General features: G+C 47.2%; 1 long non-coding RNA gene across 2 annotated transcripts; it reads right to left on the reverse strand.

Annotated features, from left to right (window-relative positions):
- Positions 1-1,409: 1,409 nt before the first annotated feature.
- On the reverse strand, positions 1,410-15,976 carry LOC128145277 (uncharacterized). 2 transcript variants are annotated; one of them, XR_008236406.1, is made up of 5 exons: positions 15,919-15,976; positions 14,457-14,650; positions 5,768-7,027; positions 4,981-5,101; positions 1,410-4,004 (listed from the first exon to the last, which is right to left on the reverse strand). It is a non-coding gene; the product is annotated as an uncharacterized LOC128145277 (long non-coding RNA). The 2 variants fall into 2 exon arrangements; XR_008236407.1 differs by lacking the exon at positions 15,919-15,976 and having other exon boundaries at positions 5,768-6,035; positions 14,457-14,708.
- Positions 15,977-16,104: the final 128 nt, after the last annotated feature.

Consider the following 16,104-nt stretch of genomic DNA (forward strand, 5'->3'; position numbering starts at 1 on the left):
GGGAGGGTAGCCTTCTGAGGTAAGGGACACAGCACCTGGGACGTGTCAGGTGAGTAACAGACTCTGGGGAGCGGTGGGGAAGGACAGAGGGGTCCTGGTATGGTGAGGTGCAGGCAGGCTCGGGATGCTCAGCTACCTTTGGAAGTTCTCCTCCTTCCTGGGCCTGATCCGGGGACTGCGGTAACTTGTAGTGTCTTCCAGGCTTTAATTCAGTCCCTGCACAGAGCGGAGAGCTGTACATGTCATTCATTGCATAAGCCAACCTTTGGGCCTAACGCTACAGAACAGTATGCTAAGCTGCTGCTGGGCATGTGTGCAGCAGCTGTGAGGGTCAGCAGAGAGACCTTTGTGTCTGTAACACCAAATGGACATTTTGCAGGCCTGATTTTCCTCTCTTGTGACAGCCACAGCTTGGCCACGTGTTTTTCCTCCCTGGGGGCCGGATGAATCGCTTGCACTTTGGAACTGAAAACTCCTTGTTACACACATGCAGGAGAGCTGCATATGTGCAGGGAGAAGCAAAACATCCCCCCCCTGCCATGCAAAAAGGTACTTTGGGGATGTCGACTTCTTCTCTTGCACTGGTGGAAATCAGTTCTCCCTCTGCATGTGTGTTATTTTGTGTGCCCAGCGCTAGCAGACCTCTGCCCATCAGTTCTTTCAAACAAGGTGGTTGAAAGTTGCTGCCTGGCAAAGACAGGCAAGTGCATAATGGCCATCAATATTGCCTTTAGGACCTCCTGTCTAACCAAAAGGCTGAAGCGGGAGGGCTGAAGTCCCAACAGCACAGGCTGTTTTGGTAGCTGAAAAGGTAGAAGAGCCAACACCGGCTCACCAAACCCAAGCAGGCAGTGGCTCATTCAAACAGCTTTTTGTACAAACAAACACCTGTGGGACTGCGGGGCTGGGAGGGGGGCAATTATTCTAACTGTATTTTACAAAGAAGCTAAAGATGATCCAATTATAAAATGGAGCACCTTACCTTGGAACAAGGAGAAAACACGGAAAAAAAATCATTAAAGACAGAGTTAGAAAGCTTCTAGACCAGTCTAACGTGATAGAGATAAACCCGCCTGCCAGTTTCTGTAAGTGTGACTTGTGCTTCTCTAGCCTATTAGGATTCTGGGGAAGAGTTAATGAAATACTGGACTGAGGAGAAGGGGGATGGGGGAGGATATAATTTATTTAAACTTTTCAAAAGCCTTTTGATAAAGTCTTTCACAAGAGGCTGTTAAAGAAATTTGTTACCCTTAGGGTGGGAGGCAAAGTCCTGACATGGATTAAAACCTAGATAAGAGGTAAGAAACAAAGGAAAGAAATAAGCGTCCAATTCTCTGCATGAAAGGAGGTTAATAGCAAGATGCTCCAGGGATCAGCATCAGGACCAGGGATGTTCAATATGTTTATTAACGATCTAAGAGAAAGAGGAGAACAACAGAGATACAAAATTTTGCTGATGGCACAGTTTACTTCTTGCAGGCAATTTATTGGCTGCATTTGACTCTCTTCTTGTGTTCATGGCTTGTCTATGAATAGATCACCAGTTTCACTAATAGGCCTATAAATATAATTGGAAGTACGGCTCAGTCTGGTGAACAGTACTGAGACGGATTGCAGAAGGAGACCTACAGGCGCTGGAACGTCAGCCTGGGATGGATGCAGAGTCACAAAGCAAGAGAGTTTCTGCATTCAGCCCTCCATCAGCTCTGTAAGTGCTGCTTCCTTTAACTCTGCTGCTTCTCATGCCACTGTCTGCTAGTGCCCAAGAACGACCGTGGTATAAGCAGTGTTAGGATACCCACCCATACCATCATCACAGTATTTCATACTTACACTCCTGCACGGCTTAAATCTGCTACGGATTCATGTGAGGCCGCGGGCCCTTTGCCAGCACCTCGCAGCATTTACCTATGTGTACGTTTCTTGGGGGAAGCGAGCACTCATGTGCGCAACTTTATCTGTATTACTTCTGCGTTCCAGGTCCTGATTTGGCAGATCCTTCCCCGTGCAGCCAAGCTTTTTGCTGCAAGCTTTAGGAATTAAGCACGTGCTTCACCGCATCACTGTACTGCTGCCAGAGACGCTCCCGTACGGCTGTGTCCTGCACCCTGCCCCATCCAGAGCCGCTCGCTGCGCTGCCTCCGTGCGCTGGCCTTCCTATGGCTCCCATTCACTATTCATCACGCTGACTGAAACACTCAGCTCCTAGCAAGGTAGTTATTGTAGGCAAGTTAAAAGTCCTCCTTCACAGTCACTGCTGCCACATAAGTTTGTTCAACTCACTGTATTAAAGTCATTAGTGCCAGGCAGCCCTAGAGAAATGCTTTATGTCGTCATTTTCCCCTACAGTACAGCAACCATTTTTTTACACAGTTGAGGTTGCTACCTCAGAGTACCTCAGCACATGCTGGAGGCTGCCTGTATTTACATGCTTTGCCAGACAAGAAACATCGTAGAGACGTGATTAGAGGAAACTACATATTCAAGTACTTTCTTAAATTGAGGCTTTATCGAATTGGTCTCCATTTGATAATTGCCCACTTCCAGACCAGGGCTACCAACAGAAACCTTTTTTTCTCCCGCTCCCCTGGTCATCAAATTTCAGTTTATGTCGGTCTCCTGTAAAGAGGATATAAACTTTCTCGGCTGACCAGACCAGGTGGCAGAAGTTCCCATGCTGCTAGTTTGTCCCAGCACTGCGTCAACACGACAGATGACAAACAGCCAGATCAGCACAGCGGCTGTGAGTGGGATGGAGGAGGAGGAGGAGTGCTAGTCGGTCTGTACGATTCCTTGGCACGCAAGGTGTTACTGCTGAGGAAGAAATTTCCAGATGATACCTGATTCCGCAGATCCTCTGTTGCGACACTGATTTCTCAGAGGTTTATGCGCGCCCTTTCTCCCATCTCCTGCCAGCTACTGAGGAATGAACCGAGGAACAGGGGTACTCTGGGTGTAAGCGCCTTCAAGGACCAGCAGCAGCAGGGCTGATGCAGTTGTCCTCATGCTAATGAAGTCTGGTGTTCGACGGCAGCGATTTCTCCCGCGATCTGCTCGCATTGTCGCTTGACACCTCTCGCCAGCTGGTGAGTAGGAAAAAAGAGTGTTCTGGTGTCAGTGGAAAATAAGTGGCTGCAGCGTGTAGTCAAGTTGCTGGAGGTTTCATAATGCGCCTTTAGTCTTTTTTATATATATGCCACCACGTACAAGCAGAATGGCCTCCATCTCAAAGCTACTCCGTTCTGTCAGAAACAAGCTGGAGCAGCCAGGCGGTCGCTTGACTAATGACACAAAGGGAAGGTGCTAAGAAGGCAAATGCAATACGAACTCAAGCTCAGCATGCTGCAAACAAATTGAGCTGCTGTGCTAAAGTTGTGAAGAAAAGAGATTTTCCTATTACTTATACAGCAGTCCTAGACATCAGGGGAACAAGCAAGCTGGAAATGGAAATTCCCATTGATGAGAAGAAATTTGATATTACTGTCATTGCCGGAACCTGCAGGCATTAGTCACATTACTTGGAATTTTTAACAGTGTAGTTACAAATATTTAAGGAAAACAGAGTAAGTAAAGGCGTAAGGGTGATGCTCTGCACTAAAGATGCCACTGTTTTTTCAGTTACTCAATTCTTCAGGGCAGAGACTGATCCTTATGTTTACTAGTAAAACCTTTCAGAGGGTGACTATTGGGGTCTTTCAGACATCACTAAATTAATGATTTAATAATGATTCTGCTCATCTCTGTAGCATATGGAAATCCAAAATGCAGTTATTATGGAAGGATTCCAATTTGAAAAGATGCTAGAGATTTTATGTGGTCAACAGGAAACACCACCAATGCTTCCGAAGTGTAGAGATGATAATTTTCTACTGTGAAAACATTATATTCAGGTTGAGGTTAAAGTCTACTGTTGTTCTCGTTAGGAAGGACAAAGAATGAAATGCTGGTCTGGAAGCTGTTGGTTGCCTCTGGAGGGTAGGTCTCAAGTCAAGGAGGGGTGCAGGCTGAGATAGACAGACGTGGAAATCAGTATAAAGTAAAAAAAAATTCAGACTTACGGAATATATTCAAGAGCACATTGCACTGATATGCGCAGGCTTGATAGGAAGCAGCCTGGGAGCCATAAATAAAGAGAGAGAAACATTGAGGACAATTATAAATAACTTAGAAGAATGATAAGCTCCTGGACTGCAAATTGGCATGAGAAACTATTCAATGATCCATGCTTAACAGCATGATTAGTGTATGACTGGTTAATAACAGTGCAGAGAAATGTCACTGGGAAAAAGCAGACATATGCACCTGCATAAGCTTTTGGACAATATTAACACTATAAACAGGTACAAAAATGGGAGAAGAAAAGATTGCTTTTGCATTCGTGAGTGTCCCTGCACCTGCACACGCATACACACACCCACAAAAGGGCTCGCACATGCCTGTCCAACTGATCACCTGGCTGATATGAGTTAATAAAAGGTTATACTCACTGGATGCTCATTCAAACCTGTTGTAGCAGGAACTGTCAATCCCTAGAAGCAGCTACAGGAACCAGTGATCATGATTTGATTACACTGAATATGAGCACAGGGAGTACGGTGCCAAGCAATAATATATATAGATATATATACTTAGCCCTCTGAAAAGGCTAACTTCCCAAATGTCAAAAGTAAAATTTATGAGGAGACAGCATACAACATGTATGTATATGTTTGTATAAATACTCATTTATGTTTGAATGAGAATTGGGAGCCCCTTCAGCAAAGTTTATCAGACACCACCATGGCACAGTCACATGAGAAGATGACTAGGGAGAAAAACTCAGTAAGACTGGGCAGTAAGAGAGGTAGTGTGAAAGCTCCCAGCTCCCAGAAGCACAGACCGAGCAGGAAGGAGGCAGGAAGGACCTGCACGGAACCTGACCTAATGCAAAGGGCTTTCTAGAGCAGTTGATTACACTGGGGGATTGAATGCTGCGTCTACTTTTTTACTGGTTTTCGATGGATCTGTGCTTTTCCCTCTGCACTTGCCCCAAGAGAAAACGTGTACATAAAAGTCATTTTGTCGGAGCTGGGGCATTCCTCATTTATGTTGTTGGATAGCCCTGAAAAGGAAAAGCAAATAAGCAAGCAGGTCCACAATGAGGGAATCCGAGGGCATACGCAACTGCCCAGCCAGCTTCCCACTGACAAGCATAGGTATCGGGGGAAATCAGACAGCGGATCTGAACTTAGTGACAAAAGCTCCAGCCTGTGCCTACCACAGCAATCCCGTGGAGCCCCTCAGGAGGAACAGAGGGATTATAATGCCAGGACTGTCCAAAGCCTTGCCACAGAGGAGCACAGCAAGCTGCAGGAGCAGGAGTGGGGCTCCAGTAAACAGCAGCCTTCTCCCCACCGCTCCCCATGGTGTGTCCTTGGCCAGGGAATACCGGCAGGACGGAGGGAGTCCGGAGCACTTGCAGGTGGAAGGACTCCTGCTCTCTTGGCAGGGGTGTGAGGTGAGGATGGTGACGAGGGGAAGGGGTGGTCAGGGGAGTCCTTTCTGGTTTGGTGAGGGAGTGGGGGAAGTTTCTGCCCCCTCCCTTTGCTGAGCCGGTGCGGCTGGGCGGCAGCGCCAGCCTGATGCTGGGTGTCACACTAACAGGTCCTTCTGGCCGTGACATTTCTGAAAGTGTCTTTGCAGACCCTGGCATCGCGGCTGACTCGCGCCCAGGCAGTGAGCAGGGCCAGAGCCGCTGTCAGGATCACTCCCACATTCAATTACTCACAGCAGCCCGTGCACACGCGTTGTCACTTGACCTCGTCCCCCGTCCCTTCCCAGAGGCAGAGGTGCTTCCAGCAGTGGAGACCTGCTGTCCGTCAGAGCCGCAGGTGCCTTTGTCCTGTCCTCTCCCCTCCCTGCAAAACACCAGCCGAGGTAGCCAGGCTCCACAGGGAGGGGAAAGAGGGGATTAAACCACTGGTTCCACATCCATCGGCTCCCACAGCCTTCATAGGAAGCGCACGGGGAACTCTGGTTGATGCCAGGCCATAAGACTACAAGAAGAAGGAAGGAAGGAGAGAGAATAAATGGGTGCTGAACTGGGACCCAGAGTACTAGCCTAGAGCTTTGCACTCGGCAGATCCTCATCACAGAAGACAACTTTGTGGTGCCGTTACCAGTCAGCACTTCTCCCTCACTCACTTTCCCTTTCATCTAGGTTGCTGCAGTTGCATTTAATGACACAACAGATGTATTCATTTGCATCTTTATACAGATCTCTAAGCTCTACAAATGGGTGGGTGGGCGTGACCCCATTTCCCCAAATTATTCAGCACCTTTCAGTTATGCATTTCTCTCTTTTCTAATGTCTTTTTGAAGCACATGGAAGCAGCAGTGGAGAATTACTCTGCCGTTTTCTCTTGAGCATCTGGGACCCAATCGCTCCCCTGCCTATGTGAATCTCCCTTAGAAGTCAACAGGAGCCACGGAGATGTCTGTGCATGGGCGGACTGCCTCCCCCACCTCGTACACACACTTCCCGGAGAGGGGCAAAAGGCACAGATTTACCTGACATATCCCCATGCTACACGAAAGATGGCTATGGGGAAGAAATAAGGGAAAAACAAGTGACACCCTGTCTATTTATCGAGGGTGATGACAGTTCTGTTGCTGCCATCAAGAGATCTGTAGTCGCATTTATGGGATGTGGGTGAGTTAAAATATTTCCCTTCACTGTCTGAAGGCGGTGTTTATGCGGAGCTGCTTGAAGCACACTCCATGCCGATGACTCAGGGAGACGCTGCCACCGGCGTGGAAGATCTGTCAGCACGGCCGGGTGCCGGTGTGTGTTCGTCAGAGCTTCCTCTGCACCGGTGCCCGGGTCCCTGGCCCTCAGTCGGAGGGTACCCGGCTAGAGCAAGAGTGTTTAAATGGGTGGGGAAAAGATACGCACCCACTGCCAGTTCCCACGGGAAAACACACCGTGCTGCAATTCCCCCGAGTCTGGAGCACAGCATTGCCATCTCTGCCTGGCCACCTGCACAGTCTGAGGACAGGAGACAAGGAGAGCAGAAGAAAGGAGGGAAGAGGAAAGGCTGTTTCCCACCGAACTGTCATATATACTTAGGCAACACATCAGGGCGGCAGTCCCAGACGTTGCATGGTAAAAAGTCAGACGCATAAGAAAGAAAAGCTCCTGTCCTGACTCTCCTTCTAGCAACTCCTCACTCAAGGCAGGTGGCTCTGGGGCCATGTGTTGGTGAGAAGCTGTTGGTGTGACACCCTGGGAGGGCAACGAATGAGGACACCAGTGCTGTTGGCAGAGATCATCTCTGGTTTAATTTATGGGCTGCGCTTTGTGTATGAAGCTATGGCCACAGATAGAATGTAATCCTGCCACTGTGTGTGTGCTGAGCACTGCTGTCAGTCAACGGTGCTTTGCATCAGTACATTTTCGTATAAATATGTATGTTCTCTTGCTAATGGTATTATTATTTATTATTTGTGTTACGGTCATGCCTCAAGGCTTCACTAGGAACCAGGTCCCTGTTGTGCCGGGTGTCACACACAGTAAGAGGCAGACCCTGTTCTGTACAGCTTCTGAACTAAACACAACGTAACAGGCACAGTCTGGGGTGCCTAAGAAAAAAAAGCATTTTGAAGTTGAAGTGCTGGATCCAGCAAGCCAGCAGAAGATCTGGGAACAGACCTGGGCTTGTGGTGACTTCCTACCCAACACTATTCCCATTAAACTTCTCCAGTACTGAAAACTTGGCAACTTTGACTCCTTTTAGAGAAGAAAATGGATGAGACATTTAACAAGGTGGAAACTCCCTCTCCTCACTCTCTCTGATTACCCTCATGTGCAGGAAGGCCAAGATACACACAGATAGAGGAAAAAAGGTGCCTGGGGTGGGGTGGGGGGGCATGTCCATCAGAAGTCTGCCTTCCATCAGAAGATGCCTCTCACTGGCATCCCTGTGCAGAAACCAGCGGTGACCCCTCTGATGCCTGAGGCACGGCACCCCTCGCTCTGACGCACGGCCGCTCTCAGGAGCGTACCCGAAGCCTCGCACTGTATAATGGGAGATTTCTTCTCCTCCCAAAGCCCTGCCCGCAGGGATCACCTGAGCACAGGAGGTCCTTCTCGGACCCCTGCAAAAGGGCACTTTTAGTCTTGGGCATCACTCTCAGGGTTTTGGTAGGGGTGAAAGGGGCACAGGGTGCCCGGTGCGGGAGAGGTCAGGGGCTACCCTGTGCTGGTCCCAGTCAGTCCTGTTTGTAATGGGTGGCACCAACCCACTGCACCCCAACGCACCACAGGGGCAGGGGGCTTTGGAGGGGACACGTGAGAGAAGAAGCAAGAGGAGACACAGAAGGAGATGTGAGGATGCAGAAAAGGAGACGCGAGAAGGGACACAGCAGCAGATACAGGAGGAGGCATGTGGATGGGGACAGGGCTGGGAAAGGCTCTTGAAGGGAGGGAGTCCATCCTGGGGGGAACCTTGGGAGGGGACTGTGCCTGGGGGGGACCCACGCTGGAGCAGGGACACCCCTGAAGGGATGGCAGCCCGTGAATGACCCAGGCTGGAGCAGAGACACCCCCGAAGGGATGGCAGCCCATGAAAGACCCAGGCTGGAGCAGGGTATTAGCGAGAAGGAAAGAGCAGGGGAAGAAAAGAGCAAAAAAGCAGGAGTGACAGCAAAAAAGTGACCTGTACTGCCCACCTCCTCACCCAAGCGACTGGCAGGGACTGAGAGTAAAATGCAGTGAAAATGGAAGGAGGGGGGCTGGTGGGAGAGAGGTGGCGGACTGAAGCTGAGCCTGGGGAATGGGGAAGAAAGGGGCTTCCCTCGGTGTTTAATTATCTAAGTCGTCTTTGTTTTCCAACAACAAAATCACTAAATAAATGTTTATGTTAATTGGAAATAAATCAAAATCAGTGAAATTCCCTGAACTAAGACTGTTTTGCCTGCAACAGACACATATGAAAAAATTGGAGGTTTTTATCTGATAAGGCCATAAGGAAAAGCTTCAGAAGGCAATTCAGGATTGTCGACAAAGCCCGCAAACCAGAAGTAGAGTGCAAAAAGCCCCCAGTATTTGTGTTGTTATAAATATGTACATGGCCACTGAATGTGCAAGAACAAACACCAGCAGATGACAATGGAGGTCGTGCACAGCTGCTGGCACTGGAGTCCAAAACACTACGTCTAAGTCATGGCTGCTGAACGGATCTGGTGTGACCAAAGGAACACTGAGTATCTTAAGACAGCCAGGTTTCCCGTCTTCATGAACGAGCCAAAAAGCAGCAAAATACTACTACACGCTCTTATGTTCTCATCCCCTTTGCAGAACCGCATTGCTAACAAATCAGGATAGCCAGCGACCAGGCATGCTGGTAGATGAAATACTGGCAGATGCAAAAGCAGTAGGTCCCATCCATTGCACACTGGTTCCCCTGTGCATACATAGACGGATCTGCACACATCAGCTGCATCTGTAGCAATTCTGTATCATCACAGCCACAGCAGCCCTTTGCACAGAAATCCAGTAGATTACTGCTCAAAGCATAGGGCAGCCATCTGTCCAGATCAATACAGCTGGGACGTCTGATGCAATTCAGCAAAGCCAGAGCACCTCTGCTGTCTCTCAGACAGCAAAATTCCCTTTTATTTTGGCTGAGATTAGTTCCCTTCTTCCGCATGTGCTGAGAGCAGCTATGTTTGTCTATCCTAATTGCCTTGCAGTCAGTCTAACCTGAGCCTAAAAATGGCCTGCTGAGGTGTACCTCAAATAAAATCACAGAAATATCCCTGTATATTCCAGTACCAGCACCTGGGAAGAGAGAGATCTCAAGGTCCCACAGTGAAATAGCCAGTGAAGTTTAATAACACCAATGGCAGTCAGATTTATTGTAACTTTTATGAAATCAATAGTACTGGACTCTCCAAAATGACTTGAAGAGCAAGACCCCATACAAATGTAATTAAGCACAGATGGCAGCGTGCTTTCTATGATCGTGAACACCGCTGCAAAGCTGTGTTCACTTTAACGTGAACAGCAGTTGCCTTGAACTTGCTGTTGCTGATGCGAAAATACCATTGTCACTAATCAAGGCTGCTTGTAAAGTAACAGGCACTCATCCGTATTTTAATGGGGCTGGTGTTTGAATTTCAATGCTCTGCAGGAAACAGGTAGGAGATGAGATGGAGTCTGAGAGATAAAGTTTCACCTATAACGTCCAGACCTCATTCAACCGACTTCTACCTCATGTTTTCCCCAAAGCGATGTCAAAAGATTTCTTCGCAGTGCAGGACCACGACCTCTTCCCCACCCCAAAGCAATGGGCCCATCTAAGGGCTTGGGTGGGTTTGTGGCACAGGTGAGTGAGTGCTGTGCTGAGCACTTAAATGTAGGTGGTTGAGAAGCGGATGGAGGGAAAAGGGTGATCAAACGCTTCAATTTTTTCAGTCTTCCTTAACTGAATATTTTGTTTTCCTGTTGGATAAAAGGCACATGGAGGTAGAGGGGTGGATGTCACAAAGCTGTCATCAGGCTGTTTTCCACACTTATTTTCTGAAATTTGAAATGACACTGAATGTTGAAAATTTGAAAAAAAAAAAAATTCTTCACAGAGCTATCTGTACACCTCTGTCATAATCTTAAAAGGAGAAATATATTTTTAACAGCCTCAGGGGAAAAAACATGTTAGGAAAGTTCAGAAAAGCTTGAGTGCTGTTACAACCCAAAACTACTTCTAATCATTAAAGGCATTGCCTTTTTAACCTTCTCAGCTGACTCTAACACTCTCCCTGGCTTTGACTAACATCTCGCTCCACCAACACAGCGGTCTGTCTCTACAAACAGATTCTGGTATGTAACCTCATGGGCAACGTGTGCACTGCTAAAGCTGGAATTTGTCACTGCTGTGCAGAACCAGCCTCGAAAAGCTCTATTCAAGCACAGTTATCTAATGCAGTGATTTTCAACTTATTCAGCCCTGCTAATGGCTTATGGGCTATGTCGAAGGGGGACACAAAAGGTAAAGAAAAGCCACTCCAGTATCTCCAAAACTAAGTTGATGATAAAGGGATCTGTACCACTACTAGGGAATTTTTAGAGGTCCACAAACGGGATTAAAAACCAGGGTGAGGTGCTTCAGTCTGCACTGAAGCATCTGTATTAGTCTGCCCTTCTGAGACACCAAATGCTAGCTGCTGGCTACTTCAGAATAACCAAAGGGGACCTTCCTAAAGGCCTAAATGTCAGCTGGTAGGAACAGCTTACCAAATTAGGCAGGAGTTGTGGAAAATTTAAAGTTGAAGATTATAACTTCTTTTTGCTTTCCAGTTTTGATCTTTATTCCATTTTGGTTTTTGTGTTTGTGTCCTCTCTTTTCTTTGGATCCCTCTCATGTATTGTTGAATCTGTTTTCACTGTCAAACTTATAATTTCCTACTAGTAGAAAACCTACTGAAATTGTTTCTTGGTGAGAAAGTACAGTTTTGCTTTAATTGTTTTCATGAAAATGGGTAAATCTAAATTGTGGAAAATTATGAACGTAAACACCAGCAAATCAAACTAATTTTGCATAGTTGAGCTCCTATCAACCTCCCCACAATATAAGCCCACGCAAAACCCAAATGTTCTTACTTTTAAGGTGTTTGGTTTTTGTTTTTCCTGTTTGTTGTCATACTTTCTTTTCCACTCATTGGACCGTTCCTAGGTTTTTTGCTGTTTAAAAGCCTGGTCTTTTTACAGTGATGGTTGTGGTGATATAATAAACAAACATGTAATTATATTCCAATTTCATCCACCATCCTATAAGACTGTACTATTCCATTAGCAGGTTAGTTGGATGCTCAGCTTCCTGCAAGTGGGCCTGGATCTCCCACTTCAGCGTAGAGTGTGTGACTGATCCATTTCACACTCTGAATGTCTTGTCTGTTCGGATGATGAGCTTATAGGGGAAGGGAACATCTGTTCTTCACATTTGTGTGGTGCTGAATACACTGAAGATCTCTTCTTAGCTGGCCACTACCAGTGGCTATAATCTTCATCATTAATAATAGAAAATAATAACTTGGCTTAAGCATCAGGGATTCCTTCGCCTATTGGGATTTTTTCTCCCCCTCAAACTATTAAAGGAAATTTTGCTTCATAAAGATTATTGTATTTTAAAAATGTATAGATATTATATGACTGCCAAAGTTTAAAGAAGTGCCTAAATTGAGGGGGACGAGAATTAAAAATGCTTCTTAAAAAAAAGACATTCAGCCTAAGTGACTCTTTTTTCCAGTTCCTCCTCCTAGTATTCATAGGCTTCTCTGATAGTTTAACTGTATGTGGGTTTATGTATCTGCCATTAGGTGGGCAAATTTGAGAATACTGCCCTGAAGTAGTGGGGATTAGGAGTCTGCACAATAGGGAAGTTAGGGCCTAAAATGCCTTTTATGTGGAACTGCAATCAAAACATAAATGCACTAATCTTCCTCCTTTTCCTTCCCCTCTGAGAGCTCAGCAGAGCCAGGAGTACTTGGCTTTAAAGCTCCTTTCCAGCAAGGCTGTAACAGAACTCAGGTCCCCGAAGATGAAGGATTTTTTTCTTAGATCTTCCAAGCAACATTCTACATTAATGGTGCTGTCTTCACTCTTTCTTCATCATATACCTGTTTAAAAGGTACAAACGTCTTCCAATATGCCAGCCTGACAGGGCTCAGATGGGGGAAGATCAATATTTTATGGCCTTGGTAAGTGATTGCCTTTACGGCTTCAGCTGCTTTTAGGATTTGCTCCCTCTCATGTATATCAGACAGAGAAGCAATAACGGTGTTGCCTTAACTGGCTGCTTTTGTGTTTAAAGCAATGATTTCTTGGGCTCGTGCATTTCCATGCTTTCTTACTGAGATCCCTTGCTAGATTTTGTCACACAATCCCAGTTATCCCAGTTCACAGGGCCATGAAATAGCCCAAGAAGTACCATGACACACATTTCGCTTATGAATATGCGCTCGTTCGCACTGACACTGTGACAATCCCATTACAGTCTCTGCAGTACCGCTGTCAAAGCTAAAGCTAGTCCAATAGCTTGTTTGCCGTCCCCATCCAGAGGGGCCCCCTGCCATCAGGATGCACGTCCCAGCTTTGGGGGGGGGTCTCTGCTGACCTCCTGCAGCACCTCAGCTGGGGATACCCGAGGGGTCAGCTTTGCTCTGCGAGTGGGGAGAAGGCAGGGGAAAACAGGCAGTAACAGCCGGATCTGAACCACCCGAGCATCCTCAGAGGACCACGTCGCACCCCGTGGCGTTCACGGCGAGGGTTTCTACTGCTGCTTCGCTTCTGGTCTGTCGCTGCTTATTAATACATTCTCTGGCCCCGGTGCTCCCGTGACTCCAAAGGCAAGCTCGCTTCAGTCACTGCTCTGCATTGTGTTTAAGTATGTGCTTAGTATGCTTTCATCCCGTTGAAGCCAAAGGGCACTAAGCACTGGCTTAAATACCTTTTGGAACATGAACAGGGACCCAGGGCCCTGGCAAACCCAAGCAAAAAGCAAACGCAAAGGAAGACTTTGTCTGTCAGTAAACAAAACAAAGCAAGCTGATTTTTAAACCTTTTGGCATGTCTGGGTGTCTTTACCGCCACTGATGAAGAATAAACAATGCAATTATTAATTATTGATGATCGCTAATAAGAATGATGATTATCATCACCATCATCCAGCCTTGCCATTCCTGCCACCTCTCTAATCAGTGTGATCTCGCTGCTATTATACATAATTGTGATCTTCCAAGTCAGGGTAGGCGAGGAAGCAACCTTGCAGTGTAAATACTAAATACTTAGCATAACAAGAGTGAGAGCTCCCCAGCTCGGAGCAGAGCTAAGCGAAGTCACGGGCTTCCATTCTTTTTAATTTACCATCTGTTCTGTATGACACAGCCTGTGTCTCTTTAGGGTTTAGTACCCATTTATTATCCAAAAGCCACCTCTGCCTGCTATTAAAATCACGTTGGAGTGATTTAGAGAGGGAATCCGTCCATTTGCCCAAGTGGAAAGATGTGTCATCAGCATAAACGTAAATGCTGCAGCCTTCCTGGACTCCAGGACTGGGAACTGCCTCACCAGCACACGTGCCTTCTGCCAACTCCAGCCCCTTCCCTCCTCCTGGCAGTGTCAGTTACCATGGACTTTTGTCATTACGCACATCCCCTTCCCTCCTCCTCCCTTGTGTTACACATGCACACACGCACACTTTTTCATCGTGCATTTTTCCCCTTTGTCTTTCTCATGCAATGGACCTGACTGAGTCCCATCCCACTGCTGCCCCATCTCCTCTTTCCTTTTACCCCCAGCCTTCCTGGTCATTGCCCTCTCTCCGTCGCAGGCTAAGCCAGCACACTTGTTATTCTTTCCCCTCGATTCCCTTTAATCACTCACTCTTCCATATACCTGGCGGCGTGAGCATGCTCCTTACCTCTTCATTTTCCAACACACACCTTGTTCCCACATCCTCTCACTTGGCCTTACCCCCTCTCCTCTTTTCCAGCTCTCACGGTCTTCACCATTATTTAATAAAACACAGCACAGATGAAGATAAGTGCCATCACTTCCACAGTCCCCTGGGACATCTCAGAAATCTCCCACAGATACCCAGACAAGCATCTCACCCTAATAGCGAATGACTGTTAAACTAAGCAAGAGATTTTCAACACTCTCTGTAAATTGAAGCCAACAACACCCCCTCCACCTCCATAGCTGCCTTCCACGCCTTTAGCCACTTCCAATTAACTGAGCAGCCCAGGGCTCTCCTCAGGGATCCAGGACAAACAAGATCCGGGCCGAAAACAAGCCTGGGAAGGCAAAACAATTAAATGCAAGGTGGCTTGGCTCCAGGACCCCGGGGCAGGGCTTCTGGGGGATGGGGTCCCTGGGGGAACCCATAGCCAGGAGCTTGGTCCCTACAGAGCCATCAGGTGGGATACAGGTGGCAAAGCTCCCTGCACAGCGGAGAGAGGGCACGGTGGTACTAGTAGTACTGCACACGTCTGTCCGTCCGTGCAAATACCCACGGGCGACCTTTCTGCGCACTAAATATTTAGGATCTCGGTTGGTTTGCTGAGACAACAGCCATTTTGTTCTCAGGCTCACTACAGGAGAGGCATGTCTGCTCTGCTTTGCCATGGAGGGTGGAAGATGAATAGAGTCATTGTCCCAACTTAAAACATTTTAAAGAAAACCCTGGCATCACTGATGTGTGTCCTTGCTTGCTGTTATTTTTCCTTACCTAATTTACCTGATAGACTACAGTAGGGGGAGAGAGGAAAGGAGAAAGAAGACAAGGGAAAAATGGGTATGTTCTCACCAGAAATTCTGAATTGATTCAAAATTAATTCCTCCCCCCTATTTTGAATCAATACTTCAAAATCAAAAACTCAATTTTTGTTTTAGCCTCAAATGCCTTTTTTTTCCCCATCAAACAGGCTACAATATATGTTCGGATTTTTTTTTTTTTTTTCAAAAGGAACAATACCCTGAAAATGAAATGACATGTTAAGACTCCTTAGTATTTCATTTAGAAATGGTGATTTGAAATGACGGTTACAATTCAGTACTTTCCTAGGGGTTGAGCACCTGACTTCTAGAGGGTTGAGGGAAAGAGGGGGTGCTGAAGTACCAGGGCTTCTCAAGAAGTGGGTCCTTTGGCTCTGCCACTCCTTTTGCTTGGAGCTAGATGGCCGTTTGTCCCCATGGTGGGGCAAAAGGCCAGGAGACATCCTAGACACAGCTTCACACTGCCTACCCTCAGAGAAGAACAGAACTGCAGAAGCTGAGAGCAGGAAACAGTGCCACGAGATGAGTAAGGGCTCAGTCTGATTTCGGTATGAGCCTGGAGCTATTGAAAGAAGAGTGCGGTGGGAAAAGCATATCCCCCTTACCTGTCCTACTTTGTCCCATGTTGTCCCCTGCCAATTCTGTCAGGTTTATCCAGACACAGCACCCCTCAGCCTGAGAGCAGAGTGGGATGCCAGGGTGTGGAGGGGTTTTTTTGTCCCTGCAGAGCACCTGGGCTGCAGGCATATGGGGCTGGAAAAGACCGACCGACTGCTTAAGAGAAAGACTGG

This window comes from Harpia harpyja, chromosome 8 (genome assembly GCF_026419915.1).
Source record: "Harpia harpyja isolate bHarHar1 chromosome 8, bHarHar1 primary haplotype, whole genome shotgun sequence".
Lineage (NCBI taxonomy): Eukaryota > Metazoa > Chordata > Aves > Accipitriformes > Accipitridae > Harpia > Harpia harpyja.